Genomic DNA, 21,883 nt, shown 5'->3' on the forward strand with positions numbered 1-21,883 from the left:
AAGCACTTATTCCCATGATCTGTTATTTATATTATCTGTTATTTATTTGATTACCATGTGTATTACTACTGTAAAACGCTATGTACATTAATGGCGCTATATAAATAAAGACATACAAAACAATACAATACAACTAAAAAAGTAGATTGTGCACTGGGAGGGTGGGGTTAACACTCTACACTTTTATTTTAGCCTAACAATAAATGTTCCCTTACATTTGTAGCACTCATTACTTGATCACCTACGTGCAGTCCCTCTTAAGATCAAAATGAAAAAGTGACAAGGTTAAGGGGTTCACTCATGGGAATTAATGTATTTTTTTTTTAAATCAGCCACTTTAAGGTATGGGTGCGCAAACTATTGGTGCTGTGCCCCCCTGCCAGCACCCCCCCCCCCCCGCCTACCTTACCCTCCTAGAGCTCCAAATGACATTTATATTATTATCCCTTAACATTCATTTATTCCGAGGGAGATACCGCACTAAAGAGCTACAAGTGGAACAACACGGACCGGGAGAGAAGAAACACAATATAAGAAGAACGAAGAAGACCAAAAGAAACCTTGATGCGACAGCATTTGCACAAGGCCGTGTAACTGTTTATGGTATTATACACTTCAATATCCCCACGTTAATCGTATCAGGGACTAACATACCTGAACCCAACTTGTTACCCCAATTTATCCCTCAACCTGTGCTCCCCCTTTTCTCTTGTATTTCTACATCGCTAAGGATCCTGGATAGATCCTCTTGGGGTCTGAGTCACAGGAAGAGACCAAGAAGCAGAATTTAGGTTGTAATTTCATATTTTGATTTCCCCATCTTTATCATATTTAGAGGTAGCGCCCGGGTATTTCTTTCTACTATTGTCCCAGCATACAGTTGTGTGCAAGTTTATTTGTTCTTCCCTAAAATCTGGTGTTGCTAGTGATAGCCGAGGAGAGGTTTTAGAACTAATGTTTTAGTTCATCACTTCTACAGTACAGTATGTGATATTACTTTGTGTGAAACAAGTGCTTGTAGAGCTCACCCTCTTATATTTGTGTGTCCCTTTTGGGGAGAGGATGGGCTACAAGGAATTGATCCTTTGAGTGCCAGATTATATATTTGTAACGGGTATTCCCCCATACAATCGCATATAATGTGTGTGTGCGGGAAACTCAGTGTTGGTGCTTTACCAGGTGTGGTGCTTTACCTGTTAGGCTCACAGCGGGCCTAAGCCTCCACCACGGGGAGCCTTGGGCACGAATAGCAATAACAAAAGTAACCTCGTACTCGGTGCAGCGCCTCCACCTGCGACGGCTCCCACCCGAGGGGGAGTGATCCTCGCAGGACAATATATATATCACACAACAGCATATATATTACAACCAATAACTTTACTTGTGAGCATAGAACGAACTTGCATATAATAACCGGTGTCCCTCCCTAGAGGAGACACTACTACGGCGTCTCGCAGGATGCAACCTCCTCCCCCAAGGTGATCCCACCCCGTGTCCAGTAACCCCCCACACAATGTCCCACAGTCTAGAGAGAGAGAATGTGTATGACTGCGCAGTCACTATTTAAGCTAGTAGGATTGTTGGTGCACTTGTTGTTACTGGGTACCTGCCGAGCACTCCCGTGCTCGGGCCTGCAACGGCTTCACAAAGGATCAGACGAGCTCCCACACGACCTCCAGGATCCACCCGCGTGGTGATCCGTCAGGGGCGATCCCACCCTGAAGATAGTCCAGCTCTGTTTAATGGCGGAGACTTGAGCCCAAGTCTCTCCGCAGGACACTCAGCGTCCGCTGTGTCCCTAACTATCAAACAGCTAATGGGGCAGGGTCCCTATCCTAGGGCCTGTCCCTATAACACTCAGCTACTGGTGACTCAGGGCTATCTGGGGCCTAGGGGGATGCTGGCCTAGTGCAGGGAGTCACTGACTCCTGCACCCTACCTCCTTCCCTTAGCTGCTCCAGTCACCAACTGCCAAACGTGCTGTAAGCCCGCGAAAATGTATCAAACTCCCTGCAGGGAGATGCTGCAGCCCTATTGGCTCCCTGGGGTCACGTGGCTTTGTCCCTGTGCACCCTGGGGGCTGACTACTCTTCACTGCGCGTGCGTAACCTGTCTGTGGCCTGCCGCGCTATAGGACTCCTGCGCATGCACAACAGTACTAGAAATGGCGGCTTCCTCCACCGCGAGCCGCTGGGACCCTCTCGTGACGCGACCGCGGCCCTAGCAATGGCCCGATCGCGTCCCCGGCAACCGGCCCGATCGCGTCCCTGGCAACCGGCCGCATGCAGGAAGAAATGCGCTGTGCTCGTGCCCGCCCCCGCACCGACAGGGGACCTGGCTACATCCTTCCCCTGGTAAAAACCCCAACGTCCTCGCTTGGGACACAACTCAACCACGAACAGAAATTATATAATAAAAATGCATTTCAAAATATAACTTAGCACATGCATGACTCTACACGATATTGCACAATTCTGTGAGCATCACAATCACAGATTGGATCTTGCTCCGAAACCACTGCTGAGCCTCATAATGGGGTGCCCCAATTTGATCATAGGTTACCCGAGTTGGAGGGTACCTGACTCTTTGACTCCTGCGGAGCTGTTCTTCTGCAACTCCCTCGGGGGAGTAATAAACACAGTCCTGAGGCTCAGCCTCTTCCCTTGAGGGGAGAAAGTCTCTGAGCAGTCTCTGTTAGGCACAAAGCACGGGCTCTGTGGATTCAAAGGCGGGCCTGTTGGTGCCACCTTAGTAGGCGTTGGCCGACGGGGCCCTTTACCCGTAGCTCCTCCAGGAGATGCCCCTTCTGTGGAGTAGTCCCTTTGAGAGTGTCCTTCCATAGGATCTTCAGGAGTTTCAGAGTGGCCTGTATCTCTGTTTCCTCATCTCCTACTTGTGGAATGGGGAGAAGATGATTACGGTGCCATACCTTTACCCGGCCTTCAGTGTCTTTGATGCGATAGACCGGGAGGCCAGGCATCTGAGATTCTATTTCGTATGCCCCGTCTCTCCATCGGTCAGCCAATTTGTGTTTTCCCGGGACTCCCAGATTCCTAAGCAACACAGCGTCCCCAGGACGAAGTTCCCGATATTTGACCTTATGATCGTATAGCCTTTTGTTTCCCGCATTCAGCTTAGCTGTGGACTTCTCAGCTTTTTGATAGGCCTGCTTTAAGTCTTTGCATGTATTTGAAATGGGTAGCATTGTGTATCCCATCTGTCGAGACTCTAAGACGCACATCCACTGGCAGTCTCGCCTCTCGCCCAAACATGAGGAAGTATGGGGAGAATCCAGTTGACTCGTGTCGGGTGCAATTGTACGCATGCACCAGGGCCTCCATGTGTCGACTCCATTCAGTTTTCTGAGCACTCGGTAGAGTTCCGAGCATGTCCAGTAAGGTTCGATTGAATCGTTCTGGCAGTGCATCTCCTTCGGGGTGATACGGGGTCGTTCGTGATTTTGCGATGTTCAGCATTTTGAGCAGTTCTCGGATCAGTGTGCTCTCGAAGTCCCGCCCTTGGTCGGAGTGAAGGCAGTTGGGAAGACCGTAGTGCACAAAGTACTTCTCCCATAATATTTTCGCCACTGTGATGGCTTTCTGATCCTTCGTGGGGAAGGCCTGGGCATACCGGGTGTAATGGTCCGTGATGACCAGCACGTTGCATATTCCCCGGCTATTGGGCTGAATGCACAGAAAGTCCATACACACAAGGTCCATGGGGCCAGAACTCTTCAGATGGCCCATGGGGGCTGCTCTGGTTGGCAGGGTCTTGCGCTGTGTACACCTAGTACAACGGCGACAGTGGCATTCGACGGCCTCTCGCATCTTGGGCCAGAAAAAGCGGTCTCTGACCAATCCAAAGGTCTTCTCTACTCCGAGATGTCCATGCTCATCATGTAGGGACTTCAACACCATGTATTGCAAGTTCTTAGGGAGGACTAGTTGTCGCCTATCCGGGTGGTTGTGGTATTGCACCACCCGATAGAGTAAGCAGTTGTCTATTTCGAATTTGTCCACTTCCCGCATGAGCAAGGCCACCAAGTCATTGGGAGCACTCTTCAGAAGCGCTGGGTTCTTCTTTTCAACGGCTTGCCTAATGATACTGATGACAGGATCTCGTATTTGGTAGTCTACCAGATCTTTCCACCGTAGCACCTTGTCATGAGTTATGTTCATCCCTTTTGGATCGCAGTAGGTGGCTGGGACGGCCTGCGACTGGCATCCCAATGAATCTGCCACCCTTAATTCTGAGAAGGCCACTTGGTCGTTGACGAAGGCGGCAGTGCTACACATAGCTCGCACTCCGGGTCCTGGCAGTTCTTCCCATTCCTCATCATCTTGAGTAGCAATTAGTCCTGGCCACCGGGAGAGGGCGTCAGCCCTGACATTCAAGGGTCCCGGCTTATACTTCAGGGAGGAGCGGTAATTGTTCAGAGCGGCCAGCCATCGGTGTCCTGCTGCATCTAGTTTGGCCGAGGTGTTGATGTATGTGAGGGGATTGTTATCCGTCCTTACCTCAAACGTCACCCCGTAAAGGTAATCGTGGAGCTTCTCGGTGATCGCCCACTTGAGAGCCAGGAACTCTAGCTTGTGGACGGGGTATCCCTGTTCACTGGGTGTCAGACTGCGACTGATGTAGGTGACAGGCCGAAGACCCTCGGGGTGCTTCTGGTGCAGGACAGCACCCAGTCCATTGAGACTGGCATCCACATGCAGAACGTATGGTTGTTCTGGATCTGCATATGCAAGCACCGGCGCTTCGGTCAGACATTTCTTCAAATTCAGGAAGGCCTGTTCACACTCAGACGTCCATTTATCACCAAACGGTTGGCGAGCCGATACGGCCTTCTTTACGGTCTTGTCGGGGTATATCTTCAACAGATTGTTCAGGGGTTTTGCTCTACTAGAGTACCCTTCCACGAAGCGACGGTAATACCCACAGAACCCCAGGAAGGATCGTAGTTCTGTGAAATTCTCAGGACGCGGCCAGTTCACGACCGCTTCTACTTTGGCTGGGTCGGTGGCGATCCCTTGAGCCGACATGATGTGCCCCACGTAGGTCACGAGGTGTGACAAAACCGGCACTTGTCTAGGGACAATTTCAGCCCTTCCTTCCCCAGACGGTCTATTACTTTAAGCAGCCTTTCTTCATGCTCCTCCAAAGTTCTTCCGAAGACAATGATGTCATAAAGGTATACAAGACACTCCCGAGGGCTCATGTCCCCGATAGTCTTCTCCATCAGTCGTTGGAAGGTAGCAGGGGCCCCACATATACCTTGGGGCATACGTGTAAATTGGTATAATCCAAGGGGGCAGACGAAGGCTGTTTTCTCCTGATCCTCTGCATTCATAGGTACCTGATAATACCCAGATCGTAGATCGAGCACGCTGAACCATTGGCTTCCATTCAGAGCATTCAGGATCTCTTCAATGCGTGGAAGGTTGTACTGATCCGGTATCGTACGATTGTTCAGAGTTCGATAGTCGACACACAGTCGTACGGATCCGTTCTTTTTCCGCACCACCACTATGGGTGACGCGTAGGGCCCCCGAGATTCCTTCAAAATCCCAGCGGTTTCCATGTCCTGTATGGCGTTCCTCACATCGTCCACATCCCGCGGGGCGATGCGACGAGAGCGTTCCCGGAACGGGGTGGCATCACTCACTCGAATGGCATGTTGGGCGCTGCGACTACACCCCACATCCATCTCACTCATGGAGAACACAGTCCGTCGTTTATTCAACTGGGTGGTCAGCCGTTCTCTCCACTTGGTGGGCAACGTCGACTCGCCGAAGTTGAAGTCCAGATCGACCAACCGCTCATTCACTGCTACCGCATTCACCTGAGGCGTTGTTTCCACAGGGCTGACCGGATATATGCAACCCAAACTTTGGTCGTTATCAAACTCCATCGGGAAAGGGGAGAGATTCTGCACATACACGTGGGTTCGGAGAGGGATTTTAGTCGTCCACTCCCTCACTTCGGGTAGTATCCTATACCCTCTGTGAACTTCTTCCTCAGGGGTACTCTCCAGAGAGAAAAGCTGTTCGCTCTCATCTCGTACGGTATAACAGCACCAGATGGCCATTCTTTGCACTCCCCCTGGTAATATGGTCGTCAGTCCGCGTTGACGATTGTAGAGATCCCTGTGACGCTCCAGGGCATATACCCGTTTGCACTCCTCTCGTAGGACCGGATCTAGGAGAGAATTGGCTAGCGGCAACTCGTTAGTCTCTTTCAGGTACGCTCAGATTACAGCTTGCACTATATCAGTGTTGGTGCCCAAGATGACTGGATACTTGCACTGGTCTTCGGGCTCCGGGCATACCATTGCCGCTACATGCACGGGGTGTCTCTTGCCAGTGTTCAGTTGGAGTATTTCCAGTTGAACCCTTACAATCACATCGATGGGGTAGTCTTCATTACTTAACCCCCTTACTTTCATATGATCGACCGTCCTCAGGGGGCAGTGTCTGAGGTGCTGGTCATAGAACTTGCGGTATATGATGGTCACTTGTGATCCCGTGTCCAGTAGGGCCGACACATAGATCCCTTCCAGTAACACCCGCACGATGGCCGCGGGGCCTACTTGGCTGTAAGCTTCCCGGTTGGAGGCGTCATCCCCGGGGCCGGCGTCAGCAGGGACATCGGTGGTTCCAGGAGGGGGTTCCGAGTCAGACTCGGCAGTTTGTGCTCGGCATACCATCAACCGAGCTGTGTTTCTTCTATCGGGAGGTTTTTCTTCCGGAGGGTCCTCCTTCTCCGGACAATCGTTGGAGAAGTGGCCCTTCTTCCCGCTGTTGTAGCAAACTACTTCGCGGCATTCAGGACGACCCTTGTACGTGGACGATGACCTCTCGGGAACACGACCTGCCCTGGCGGGCGACTGGTGGGTCACTTCCTCCTCCGGGGTGGAAGATTTCTTACCCTTTGGGGCAGAGGGAACCACGTGGTCGCCCTTGATGGTAGCTTTGGGTTTCTTTGATTCATGGAAATGGCACTGCACTTCATGTCCTCTGATGTAATCTATTAATTCCATGTATTTGGGGGGTACTACAGCGATCGGTGTGGCCCGCATCATTATAGCTATGTTGTGATCAGGCAACGACCACTTGAGTAGCTGTTTGAGTCGGTATCGGTCCGCTTAGGTGGCGGAAATTATATTTTTGTTCAGGAGGGTCCCCAGTGACAGCTGTATGTCGCATACGAAGGCCGATAAATCCTTTCCTTCTTTTTGGCGAAGAGCTTTGAACTGAGCCATTAGCTCATCCTCGTCGTCTTTTTGGGGAATGGACTGAACTAACATTTCCACTAGTTCCTGGGCAGTAACTTCTCCTTCCACGTCTCGGTGCGTCCGTACCAACCGGGCGGCTGGGCCTCGGAGGCACTCGACCAGCCTCTGTCTTTTGCTGGCTTCAGAGCACGACCACTCCGCTATTGCTTGGAGTGTATGGTCCCTCCAGGCCTCGATCCCTTCTTCTCCTGCAGGCGTCGGCAGAATCCCAGAAAAAGCCTTTAGTTTCCGATAGCTCTGGGCTTGGGTCGTGATGGTGACAGCTTCTACTATTTGGGAAGCGATCATATTCAAGGAAGGATCGCCACTATGGGGCTGCCTACTGGTTCCATCTCCTACGCTAGGCGTGGTTGGGGGCCCGCTGGGCCATCTATCAGGAGTAGGCGAGGTGGGTGGACTCCCCGCCCAGCTGCTGATTCCCCCAACACCGCTCGGGGTGAAGGAGACTCTGGGGGGGCCTGTCCCGTGAGGAGTACTAATGGCCCAGTGGCTCGCGATGGGTCCAGTATGTATGGACACTTCTTCGGAAGCCTGGGGGTCAGGATAGATCATGATACAGTCCTCTGCAGAGGGCTCGGGTAGGTTCAATACATTGGGAACAGTCTTTGAGCATATGTCATATTCTGTGGCCATGAGGTAGGTGGTTCCCCGGCCGTCAGCATCAAGTTTAAAGTCTATCATCCGGGCAGTGGCCAATCCCAGACAATCCCGTACTTGGGTGCGTACGGTGTGGTAGCCCGTATCATTGGATATTCCCGCCACTGCAAACACGCGCCTTGGCGACACGCGGTGCGCTAAGGCACAGTCATGGATGTCTTGCTTTGATGGCACGGACATGATGGCATTTAAATCGGACAATTTGATACTGAATAGGGCACCCCAGGTACAAATCTCAGCAGCGCCTCCAAATGTAACGGGTATTCCCCCATACAATCGCATATAATGTATGTGTGCGGGGAACTCAGTGTTACCAGGTGTGGTGCTTTACCTGTTAGGCTCAACGGGAGCCTGGGGCACGAATAGCAATAACAAAAGTAACCTCGTACTCGGTGCAGCGCCTCCACCTGCGACGGCTCCCACCCGAGGGGGAGTGATCCTCGCAGGACAATATATATATATATCACACAACAGCATATATATTACAACCAATAACTTTACTTGTGAGCATAGAACGAACTTGCATATAATGACCGGTGTCCCTCCCTAGAGGAGACACTACTACGGCGTCTCGCAGGACGCAACCTCCTCCCCCAAGGTGATCACACCCCGTGTCCAGTAACCCCCCACACAATGTCCCACAGTCTAGAGAGAGAGAATGTGTATGACTGCGCAGTCACTATTTAAGCTAGTAGGATTGTTGGTGCACATGTTGTTACTGGGTACCTGCCAAGCACTTCCATGCTCGGGCCTGCAACGGCTTCACAAAGGATCAGACGAGCTCCCACACGACCTCCAGGATCCACCCGCGTGGTGATCCGTCAGGGGCGATCCCACCCTGAAGATAGTCCAGCTCTGTTTATTGGCGGAGACTTGAGCCCAAGTCTCTCCGCAGGACACGCAGCATCCGCTGTGTCCCTAACTATCAAACAGCTAATGGGGCAGGGTCCCTATCCTAGGGCCTGTCCCTATAACACTCAGCTACTGGTGACTCAGGGCTATCTGGGGCCTAGGGGGATGCTGGCCTAGTGCAGGGAGTCACTGACTCCTGCACCCTACCTCCTTCCCTTAGCTGCTCCAGTCACCAACTGCCAAACGTGCTGCAAGCCCGCGAAAATTTATCAATCTCCCTGTAGGGAGATGCTGCAGCCCTATTGGCTCCCTGGGGTCACGTGGCTCTGTCCCTGTGCACCCTGGGGACTGACTACTCTTCACTGCGCGTGCGCAACCTGTCTGTGGCCTGCCGCGCTATAAGACTCTTGCGCATGCACAACAGTACTAGAAATGGCGGCTTCCTCCACCGCTAGACGCCGGGACCCCCTCGCGACGCGACCGCAGCCCTAGCAATGGCCCGGCAACCGGCCCGCTCGCGTCCCTGGCAACCGGCCGCATGCAGGAAGAGACGCGCTGTGCTCGCGCCCGCCCCCGCACCGACAGGGGACCTGGCTACATATTATTGAATGGTCCGTAGAATACATGATAATGGAAATCCTGTGCTCATGTTAACCCTCCACCACATATCCTCTCTTTCTAAATAATTATGCTCATCTTGTTAGAACTACAATAAAAAAAATGATTGTAAGAAATCCAAGTGATAATATCCAGGAGTTTTCAAAGAGTCCAGTAGATTAAGAAAAAAAAAACATTTCAATGATAAACTGTAACTAATGGTGATTTTTCATTTAAATAACTGCCAAGCAGTTTTATTTATATTTGGATACTGAGTCTAATTAAATAATAGTGGGAAATACAGTTGAATTTATGGAACTATAATAAGGTCCCTTGGGCTCAGTAAATGCCATGCCTGGAGTCTAGTTATTAATTTTATTCTGCAGTAGTATTTGCAGGTCACTGCCAAATATACTCATAAGTCACAGGCAATTGGTATTATTGGATCAGTCTATCTGCAGTATTGACACTTAAACCAATCCATAATGACTTTTAAAGCGATTGTTAATTATTGTAAAATGACAGCATTTCTTTCTACATTAAGAAGTGAACAATACTATTGTAGCACAGTGAAGAACTACATGTACCGAGAACGGAGAAGCATTTACATATTTATCCACTTTGCTGGCTCTCTTTTGATAGGAAAAAAAAATTGTAGGCATCTAAGGATGTTAGGAAAACATTTGAAATTTGTTCTCACTATAATTCTTTCACACTTTGCTCACAATTCATGACATCTGAGCAGGGATTGTTAATTGAATTCTTAATATATTTTGTTACCCTACAGTATACAGTATATTGCATTCCTTCTTATTGGTTGGATCTCCTTGTATATGGGGTTCTGTTACATACATGTAGCCCTCAGACCCCCCCCCCCCCCCCGGTCGCAGATCGGACCCCCTAGATTGTAATAAGGTCTGGCTACATGTCTGGGTGTGGTGCATACCTGCTGGCAACAGGAGGGCCTGAGTCTCCCGCGATTGTGTGGGGGAGGACAGGACCAGGTCTCTGGGGTGAATGCCTTCATCTGTTCTCAGTGGTGCAACGCCTCCATCTCTGTGAAGCCCCAGGGATATGGGGTGGAACCCTTACAGAGAACTTCCCACACAGGGATGAGAGATTCCAGTCTCAGTCAGGTCTTTATAAACGTAGCAGCAGCTCTCTTTATTATCAGCAGCACACAGCACACAGCAGCAGCAGTACTCACAGCAACACGCTGGTATCAGGTACAGGGTCTCCTCTCCCCAGACTGCACACCCTCAGGATGGTCTCTAGGTACTCACTGTGTCCTTGCCTCCACCCCAAGCCGCGGGGGCTCAGGGTGGGGCTAGTTCTTCCCTCACCCCATAGGCAGGGTGAGAGGCACTGGTCCACCTATAGCTAACTAGGCCCTACTCCTCAGGAACCTAGCTAGCTCACACACACTATAACTGCTCAGCACTGAACCCAGGGCAGAACAGCCTTGTCATTGACAGGAACAGGCAACTGAATTGAGGCAGCCCTGCCCCTCATGATGTCAGCAGACCCCTCCCCTGTGTCTCTTGCCTTAGACACAGAGTCAGGTGGCCTACCTCCACTACTTAAAGCAGGGCTTGATGTGGGGGAAACCCATGTTAACTACTGGCAGCCTGCCCTTAGCAGGGCTTATACCAGTAGGAGGAAGACATATAGCCCTATTTCTTACCAGGGCTACATACAGTAGGAAACAGGGAAGAATATGCAGCTCAACACACTTTCTATTTTCATTTATTTGCATCTGTGATATGCATCTGTATATATATATATACAGACACAGATGCATAGTATTTATACATATATGTGTGTGTGTGTGTGTGTGTGTGTGTGTGTGTGTGTGTGTGTGTGTGTGTGTGTGTGTGTGTGTGTGTGTGTGTGTGTGTGTATGAAATGCCCATGTGGTTGCTATTACATAGGTGAGACAGGACAGGGGCTAATCAAGAGAAAGAATCTGCATCGCCACAGCATCACACGCGGAATAAGACACTGTCCTGTCGGCGAACATTTCTCTGACTCTGGCCAAAAGATGAATGATCTGAAGGTGGCAATACTCAAAGGTAATCTTAGAACACCGAAAGAGAGATGGTTGCATGAATACAAATTTATGCAACTGTTCGGGACACTTAGCGGTGGCCTAAACCGAGACCGCAGTTTCATGAGTCACTACTGACCAAAGAGAACTCTCTTTCCATGAGTGCTAAAGGCCAGGTCTATACATGCTGCACTATATGAATGTACACACAGCTGTCTCTCGCAAACATACCAACTCACAATGTAATTCCAACCCTATATACCAATAGGGAACACATAGTATCCACACACTTATAGTATTGCAACAATACGCTCTTACATTTCTACACCTACCCACACCATTGTAATACACTACCACTCCACACACACCTTTTGTAAAGCGCTGTATACACTGTGGGCCCTTTATAAATTTATATTTTCGTACATACACACATACATACCCTCTTACATCACTAACATTCAGGGACCATTTAATACCTCAAGTCATAAATCACATACAGCACAGGGGGGAGGGATAGGTTTCAGTCACAAATAACATTCCAAAATGAATTGTTTTTAAGTGAAACCCTTTCTCCACTGCCATCCCAAAGGATGAAGACGTTGTCAATATAGCGGACGTAATTTTTAATATGATGTGGATACGGAGCATCACATAACATATGTGTTTGCTCGACATCTTCAGCCTTTGGGATCACAGTGAAGGTGTCCTCTTGGAATTTGTGGAATATCTGAATCACATCCCCTACACTATTCGATTCACACTTAGTTACAGCACCATGGAAATTCCTTTTTTGGATACAATAGTTTACAAAACAGGTGGTACTTTGGCTACAAAGCTTTATCGCAAACCGACGGATAAGAACTCATTATTGTTTGCGTCCAGTCACCACCCTTTACCTTTAAAGGGGGTCTTCCTTTTTCACAGATATTAAGGGTAAAGAGGATAACTAGTGACCAAGAGGGGGTAGAGAGTGCACTATAACTCATGGCTGCATGTTTCTATGAGAGAGGTTACTGTCATGAAAGAGACATCAAAGATGCCCTATACAGGCTTGGACAGATTGATTGGGATACGCTACTGGTTCCGGCTGCTGCAGCTCCAAAAACGAAGAGGTTTAACATCATTAGTACTTTTAGTACAGCCTACAACAGTATGAAGCGATGCATACGGGAGAACTGGCATATCCTAGCAAAGGATGATCGGATTGGCAAGTTTGCCCAGGAACCACCTTTGTTTTGCTTACGATGGGGCCCCAGAATAGAAGATATGATCACTAGTGCAGACCCAATCGATAAGTATGGTACATCCAAGACATGGTTAGTTAAGAAACCAGGGTCATACCATTGTCACGATTGTACAAATTGTTAATTTATGCAACAAGGACCCACATACAATCACCCACACAGTGGTACCCCTATCAAGATCCGACAGGTCATAAACTGTGAATCAAATTTGTTGTGTACTTTATCAGGTGCCCTTGTGGTCTCTTCTATATCGGGAAGACTGTCAGAATGCTTAAAGAACGGATTGCCATGCACAGCACTACAATTAGGAAGGCATTGCTGAACACTGCTGGTGATTTGGATCTCAAGTGTCTACCTGTCGCTAGGCACTTCAAAGAACAGAGCCACTCCCTTGCCACATTGAGATGCATGCCCATTTTGCAAGTCTCAGCTCCAATGCATGGTGGGGACAGGGGCAAACTACTGCTGCAACATGAAGCCAGGCTCATTTTTGAACTGAGAACTATGGCTCCTAGTGGGCTTAATGAAGAACTGAAGCTGGGTTGTTTTTTTGTAGTGTTTCTTCTTCTTTTTGTATTAACATAACTTTTTAGTATTTACATTTATTAATATTTGTATTTTGGTTCATGGCTTCCTCTTCCTGTGCACATTTCACTTCCCCCATATCTTTTCACCTTATGTGTTTCATCAGTTGTTTTTTTATCTTTATTTTGGTGCCACCATTTGTATTGTACCCATGGTTTTACAGATAGTCTTAATATAGCTCTGAGAGTGGTAGTGCACATTGCGCATGCGTCATGGTAGCATAGAATATTGCTTTTGCCTTGTTTTGTGTACATGTTTAGATGCATGACCCTCCCCCTACCATTTCATTGATTGTGCTGAGACGCTGTCCTTGTGCGCATGCGCAATGGGCTATTTGTATAATAGGGATTGGGGTCCCGGTAATGTGTTCCTGCTGCTCTGTAGCTATTAGTGGGAATTCACGTGTGGACGGGCCTAACTGCGATTGGTGTTGGATACTTATGTCCCTCCCCCTGCTTTCCCTATGGCACTGCGGGGATGCTCGTCTTGTGCGCATAGGCGACGGGCAATGTGCATCATAGTAAAGATCTTTATAGCTTGCAGGTATGTTTTCGCCTCACTTTTTTTCTATGACATCGTGGAGACACTACATTTGTGCGCATGCACAGTGGGTGAGCTGTGTCATAATATGGTGCCTGTGGTTTGCGTGTGACATCATAGCTGAGCTCGGACTATACTATTGGTCACCATGTCACCATGTAGATGCAGGTAGGTGGTTGTTTGATTACACATGTACATTGGTTCCCTAATGATTACTTACAGCTATGCAGGTTGATTTTGGTGTTTGGTGATTGGTTAATTTTTTTTATTTGCACTTGTTGTGGGGGTATATAAGGATTGTCACGGGCATTTGACAACTGCATTACCCTGATGAAGCTCCGTCCGTGGTGACAAAAACGTTGGTTGCGGTGCCCTATTTGTTTCAATACAATTTTTTTGTCTGGATTACAATACCAGCAGAAATGCAAGTGGACTATTGTGAGGTATTGTGTCTTAAAAATCTAAATGCAATGTAACCCATCACCTATTCCCTTTTATGTTTGTACGATCCAATATCACACAGTATCACACTGTATGTACTGTAAGTATATTGAATTATATGTAATGGTATTAAATTGAAATGTAAAATGTAAAACTTTGAAACACCAAAAAGTTGTATTAGAAAAATATATTTTTTTATTTGCTAACGCTAACAAAGTTCAAATGAATAATCCAATAATACATAGGCTCTTCTTCCAAATTTACAATGTTCTTTTATTTTTCTTCTTCGACCTGGCTGATTCTTGGATGTCTTGGCCTGTAAAGAGAGAATATAAAATAGGAATTATTGCACATACTGTACAGTAGTGTGCTGTGCATGCGTGTCGCTATGGAACCTGGTTGAAGCGCATTTGTGTATCATTGAATTTCTGCGCATGCGTGTCCCTATGGAACATGGTTGAAAATAAAACTAGGATACAGTAGATGCATGAATTGCACTACTGTACATTATCTGACAGTGTCGCTGGATGTGTGTCTTGTACAAACACAATGTTGGCTTCATCCCGATGCTAAACCTGCAAAATAAATTAACATAAGCATTAAACAATTACAACATTATGCAGTACTGTATTGCATTTTTTAAATACGGTACAGTACTACAGACGTGAAATACAATAACTAAATCTTCTTCAACCGTCAACTAACATCTTTTTGTTGTATCTGTTACATGTTCAAATGGTACATACTGCAATTATGAGATTGTTTTTTTTTTAGAGAAGAAAATACATTGCATATATGAGTTAAAGTACAGTACATTACCTGACAGTATTGATGGGTGGGTTTTCAGTGCAAACACAGTGCTTTCTTCGCCATGTCCAAAACCTGCAAAACATAAATGAACAGAAGAATTAAAAAAGAAATACAATAGTGCTATGGTAAATTTAAAAACGATTGTAAGTTTTTTCAAAACTTTTTTTATTTGATGAAAAACATTTCTGGCACATCTTTATTTGTTCATTAATAATACAAGTAGTCATCGTTCTGGCCCTGACAGCTCTAGCCATGAGCCCTAAGATGCCGCAAAAGAGCATTGATGGCATTTTTGATGGCTTTGAAAGCGACAGGGATTATACTGAAATGCAGCCTCAGTTCATCCACCAGACTTTTCCTCAAATTAAACGGAAATACCTTCTTCCCTCTCGAGACAGAATTAAAATGTCAAGGTGTGTAATAAATACACTATAAAAAAAATCTGTTTAAATATAAGCATCTCACACAATCCAAGATTTAATAGAATGTTTTATCTTGATTCCCATATGACTCAGTTATTATGTTTCCATGTAGAATCTGAAGTTAGTGGATATCTGAAAACAACAAATACTGTAGCAAGAAGCATGATAAAATTTTGCAAGGGTACAATTTGATAAAGAACACGACACTCGGTTTATCTTCATTTGTCACCAGCTACCCAGGGTGCAGGCTAACGCTATAAAATGTCTATTGAACCAATAATATGGACAAGAGATTGAACTAGTACTACAGCACACAGCATGTTCTCCATATTAGTTTCCATTAAGATGTCTGCAGTTTCAATTCTGGGACAAATGCAAAACAAGGTTTTTCAAATGTTATATTGCATTAAAAAAATAAACCTTGTCATGGACCAGTAGCATAAAACAAAATCTAATTCTGACGCAATTTTGTACTTATTTGCTAACAAAAATACTTGGATTACTACCAGTATATGGTATAAGAATTCAAAGGGATGGCACTACATCATCCAGACCTTTTAAATAGATTTTATTTTCTAGGATTCTGAAAAAAGGTGTCCAGCATTCCACTGAAACATCTTGTTGAAAAGAAACCAATATGGTGTATTCAAAAATGTACAGTATACAGTATAATGTTATAATGTTGTAACTTCCACAATATGTCTTCTAGAACAGGGGTGTGCAAAGTTTTGGAGCTGCGCCCCCCCTGTGTGCCATCCCACCCCCCTTTCCTGTAACCCTGTGTCAAATGACGCCGCGGGTCTTGTGACAGCACCCCGAGCATCATTAATGCGCGTTACCATGGAGATGTGTATGTCACATGACCCTGCAGCATCATTTGATGCCACGTTGCCAGGCCGACGCATCCAGAAGACTACTGAGTCCCGGAAGGTGTAGGTTGCAGAGTCCGCGTGCGGACCCCGGCATTTAACTTAAATGCCTTAGGGAAGAGCGCAGGGCCTCTGCAACGACCACGTGCCTCTCAAAAAAATCCTGCGCCCCCCTCTGTTTGCGCACCCCTGTTCTAGAATATGAATGTAAGGGATTTTTTTTAACTTAGGTTTTTATTAAAGTTTTCACGCATAAATGGGAGGGGAAGGGGTACAAAAAGAAAAGAAGAGGGTGGGGAGGGGAAACAACCATTTTGTACAAGAATTCTTACAAGCGTCAACAACATTTTATATACAACATATTCTACACTCTACACTCCTGAAACCTCTCTACTTCCAGGATCATTCCCTTTACCCAGGGTTCCAGACCCTATTGGTCCTGTAGTATGATTCAGAAATAAGGTGAGTTTCTCCATTAATTGGACAATGTTAACCCTTCCAATAACCTATCTTCTGGAGGGCGGGAGTGTCTTTTTCCACGCCGTGTGCACAGTGCATCTAGCCACTGTTAGTATGTGCGAAGTCAGTTTGTGTGTAGAGATTCACACTCTCCATAGGCTTGGCAAGAATAAATAGGGTTAGATCTAGCGGAATCATAATACCCGTCACATCTTTTATTAATTTCAATGTAAGGGATTTTAATGGGAATAAAAAGTGTACGCTGATAAACAAGAGCTGGACAGGGATTCTTTCGAGTATGCATATTGAGATGGGCAGTCTTATAAAAAGGCACAAATTACTCAATTCATTCAAAGGTTGATGTAGGCAACAACAATAAATCAGTAGTGGTGATAATTTTTAAATTGCTGCCATATTCGCTAAGAATTATTTATTCCCAAATGGGTTTCAATAAAAATTCTTATTTGCATACCCCAAAGTTGCATTAGCTAAGCGTTAAATAATGCTTTGACCCATATAAATCAGCTAATCAGCTCTAGCAATGCAATTGTGCAATATATTTGAAATACTTATTCCTATTATGTCTTATTATTTTGTTGCGTCTGTAACAGTGTTTCCCCCACCCGATGGGAGATTCTGTGATTACAGCATGTGTGGTGCATACTACCTGCTGGTAAGCAGGAGGGCTGAGTCGTCCGTCGATGTTTGTGGGCACACAGGACAGGTTTCTGGGGTACATACCCAGCATTGTTCTCTAACACTGCAGCGCCACCATCTGTCACAGGCTTCAGAATTATGGGAGGCGATCTTCTACAATAGAAACAATCCCTCTCCTTCCCCAGTAAGATCACACACCAGGCAGGAGGTATAGGAAAGAGGAATGGTTTATTCTGTTCAGTTCAATGCAGTCACAGCAGGCCTCTGCCCTATGCAGTCTCTGGTGTTGTATCCAGCTGTAGGATGGTCCCTGGACCTACACTACGGATCAAGGGCCCCCGCAGCAGTCCTTGCTCTTCCCTGATCCTCTATTAGGATCAGGGGAAAGTTGTACACTCACTCTCCCACAAGGGGAAAAGGAACAAGGAAGGCCAGTAGTCAGGCAACTATTTGTGACCTGCCTCTCTCAAGTGGGTAGTGGGCAGTGACTAAATTTGGGCGGCACTCCCCTTAAGTACAGCCAGGAGGAGGGCACTAGGTCTGACCCAGGATTGGGTGAACCCAGGCCTGGTTTCATCTCCCCCTCCTGTCACTTAAGGGCACTGCTGAGAGTGGGGAAAACCAATGATAAGTACTGGCAGGCCTGCTTTACCAGGGCTTACTGCCAGTGAGGGCAGACTGGTAGCCAAGAACAAGTCCTGGCTACACATCTATAATTGCTGTGAAGTGCTATGTAAAGTACATGAATTGCACTATACAAAGATAGGAAACAGGGCAACACGGATTTCTGCAAAACAAAACTATTTATTGGGCCAAGTAACGACATGCCGTTTCAGCAGGCACAGCTGCCTTTCTCAAGTTTTGCTGGCACACTAACACCCTACCAGTGTCTCTGCTTTATATCCCCCCAATGTCCCCAGGTGTCCTTCTTCCCAATCAAACTCCAGGTGTACTCCGTTTTGCATCTGTGGGTTCCGCTATCTTTTGGTTAGCATCCAACATCATCATGGACCTTTGACCTCTGTGCTAGCACTATTAAGTCCAAAGAAGATTAAGAATTCAGAATGCGACACCAATTGCCTCAATTGTCTGCAATATCACTCTCAATGGTGGGCCTGTTTCAGATCCTAAAGCCTCTGGGGATCAACATTTGTTTATAATATTCGGATAGAGTATTCACCATGGGAAAATAACTCTAGCTTTTCTTTTTAATCTTTCTAGTTCATTAATGTGGTCCGTATGTCTGTTTGGACAAAAAGTCTCCTCCGGAGTTGATTTGAACAAAATTTGATTCATCTCATTGTCCACAGAGCACGAGGAGCAGAGCCACAGAGGGTTTGATTACTGTTTTCATTTGCTATTCCCATTAACTATTTACATTGACTGTTGTGGACTCCTGGTGCTATTTTGCAAGCTGTGTTCAGCCTTTACTGTATTATTGCCAGCAGTGTCCTGTGGTACTTGAACTACTGGCATTGACTATAGTGGATTCTTGCTGCCCTGTTATAAGCTGTACTGTATTTAGCCTACACTGCATGATGGCTATCTATTTTCAGGGGTGTCTGATTTGACCAGTGATAGGGGAAGGAATGCTTATGGAAGTACCTCTGGGACCCTTTGGGACCAGGGGGAATGGGCCAGATTAAGAGTTAGTCCCTCGAAACTTTGCCACCCTAGCATACTTTCTGTTCTCCGTTTTTTGTGTAATTTCCTTGTGTTTCATGTTTTTTTTCAATTTCCTTTTCCCCCCCACCCCTCACTTTGTGATATGCCCATTGTGACACTGGTTTCTGCAAACACATTTGATTTATTTCTGGTTTGTTTTATTATTAAATGTATTTACTGCATTACAATTGTTTTCATCATTTAGCCATTAGACAGTGAGTGCTGGTACTTACGTACATTTGTTAGTAATTCACAGGGGAATAAGGGTCCCCTTTTGTTCCGTGCACCCTGCAATTGCATAAATGTATCACTATCAGTGTGCTGTCTTTCGCCCCCCCTTTCCCCTTACATTGTCATTAAATGTTTTGGTCTCAGCTTTATTGCTGAATCCTAATGACAAGTGGGCTAAATCTTCCATCAAGTTTTAGAGTGATCTATACCATTCACCTGAACCAGTGCATAAATAATAAAAAGTTGAATATTAGGAAGATCTTTATTTATCAGAATAAAAGTAATATAATATAGTAATGTTGGTACAAATATTAAGCTATAGCTGATTTGCAACTATAAATCAATAAACTGTAAAAGTTTTAGATGGGTGCCAGCAAGAAATGACAGGATAGTCAATGATACAGTGGCGACCGCCTTTAGTCTCATGCGGCCGCCACCGCGGGATTTTTAAAAACGTGGGCAGATGCGACGTTTTTTCCTCCGGTTTCGGCGCCGCGGGCGCTTTCAATGTTAAGCGCCATTAGCACTGATCGGGAAGTGCGGCTGATGCGCGGCCAAGTCCGGTACAAACAGAAAGCATCCCCGAATGTTTACGGGGATGTTGGAGGTTTAAGGGGGCCGTGACAGTATAAACAAGAGATATTGCTGCACACCAAAAAAAGGAAAATATACTTATATTCACTGGTGCTCCTTGTTCAGGGAATCCCTGTCTGCACTCCAAGTTTCAGCAATCAGATAGGAATCAGGGCAACATGGATTTCTGCAAAAAATACTATATATTGGGCCAAGTAACGACGTGATGTTTCTGCTGGCACATCTGCCTTTCTCAAGTTTGGCTGGCACAATAACACCCCACCAGTGTCTCTGCTTTATATCCCCCAATGTCCTCAGGGGTTCTTCCTTCCCAATCAAACTCCAGGTATCCTCCGTTTTGCATCTGTGGGTTCCGCCATCTTCTGGTTGGCATCCGACGTACATATACAGAAAGAATATGCTGGGAGATGTCTGTACAAAAGAACTGCTGAACAATGTGATGGGAAGAGGGATACGCCCACATGATGATGTCGCGCATCACTGGATGACGCGATTGGACGTATGGAAGGATCGACACGCCCATTAAATTACATCACGAACCCGAGAACAAAGGATTTTCATTGGATCCAGAGGGGACCAATTGGCGCTGATGACGGGGGAGCAACACGATGATGTTACGCACCAACCATTCGTGGAGGTCAGATTTAAAAAGGAGGGAGCATATATGCGCAAAAAGCTAAACTACAGAGAACAGATAAATATGAAGAGACTTCAATAGCTCAGAAGACAGGGGTGCCCAATGCTACATCAAATTGACAAAACATTTATGGCAATGAGTATAAAGTTTAAATACTTGAATAATAATAGTAATTACTTGTTTTTTTAGTTAAACCCTTTGGCCAAAGCGTTGTAAGCCTGCATACCAACGTCAAGGTAAACCAAAAATGCAGATCCTAACACTAAAACTGTGAACCCTTCCTGTTACCTCTGTATGAAGGGAAGGAACTGCAGTGAGTCCTGTCCATTCAGCAAGTTGCCAGAACCTCCCAAGTTAAAAAGGTGGGGAGGGGCGAGCTCTGGGGGGAGGTGCCACCTAACCTCCATAGACTGTTACCAGTCAGAAATTGATTAACACACATATTCCCAGATAGCTCAAACTCCTACATCCACCACATCATGAATAGGTGCCCCTGTCTTCTGTTGTATACATTTGCCACGCTCATTAGCACTCATTTTGGCATAAATATATATTCATGATGTGGTGGATGTGGTAACAGTGAACCCCTTATGCCCCTCTTGTGAGTGATGGAAGTAAAGTGGTGACTCGTGCCTGTGTAAGCCTATCAGGGTTAGTCAGTCTGCTTCCTGCTCCGGTTAAGAGAGGTAGAGAGAGTTATGAGTCTCTCCCATGGCGGGATGAGCGTGCTCACCCTCAGTCTTTGGACTGAGGGAACATCAGGCTCAGCCCCCAAGGCCTGTGAGACCAGGGCCTTCACCATCTAGAGGTCTGGGACCTCCAAGACTATGCACCACTGTAGGGAGAACTGCAGTGGATGCCTGCTATGTATGCCAATAAAGACCCTTGTTCTACTACTGTATACTGCACCGACACACTTTATTCGAGCAAATACCCAGTATGTACCTGGCAGATACCTGGAATGCGCCGCTCCTCACCTCTGACAAGCCCCGTTGCGTTTGCCTTCCCAGCCTGGGTTCATGCCTGGCTGACGGGCGGCTGATCTGTTAAATGATAATGATTAGGATTTAATAGGCTGCAATGCTTCGCGTGTCTACCAGATGGCATAAATTCATGAATTGTAATGCAGTATATATATATATACTGTGCAGTATTGCAGCCAGCGGGAATAAAATGCTTCAATCCCTGCCTGGAAAATAACCCAATATACTCGGGCAGAAAACAGTCACAAACCTCAATACACCCGGGTATACCTGAATTCGTGGGACTAGCCGAGCTC

Source organism: Ascaphus truei, chromosome 1 (assembly GCF_040206685.1).
Source record: "Ascaphus truei isolate aAscTru1 chromosome 1, aAscTru1.hap1, whole genome shotgun sequence".
Classification (NCBI taxonomy): Eukaryota; Metazoa; Chordata; class Amphibia; order Anura; family Ascaphidae; genus Ascaphus; species Ascaphus truei.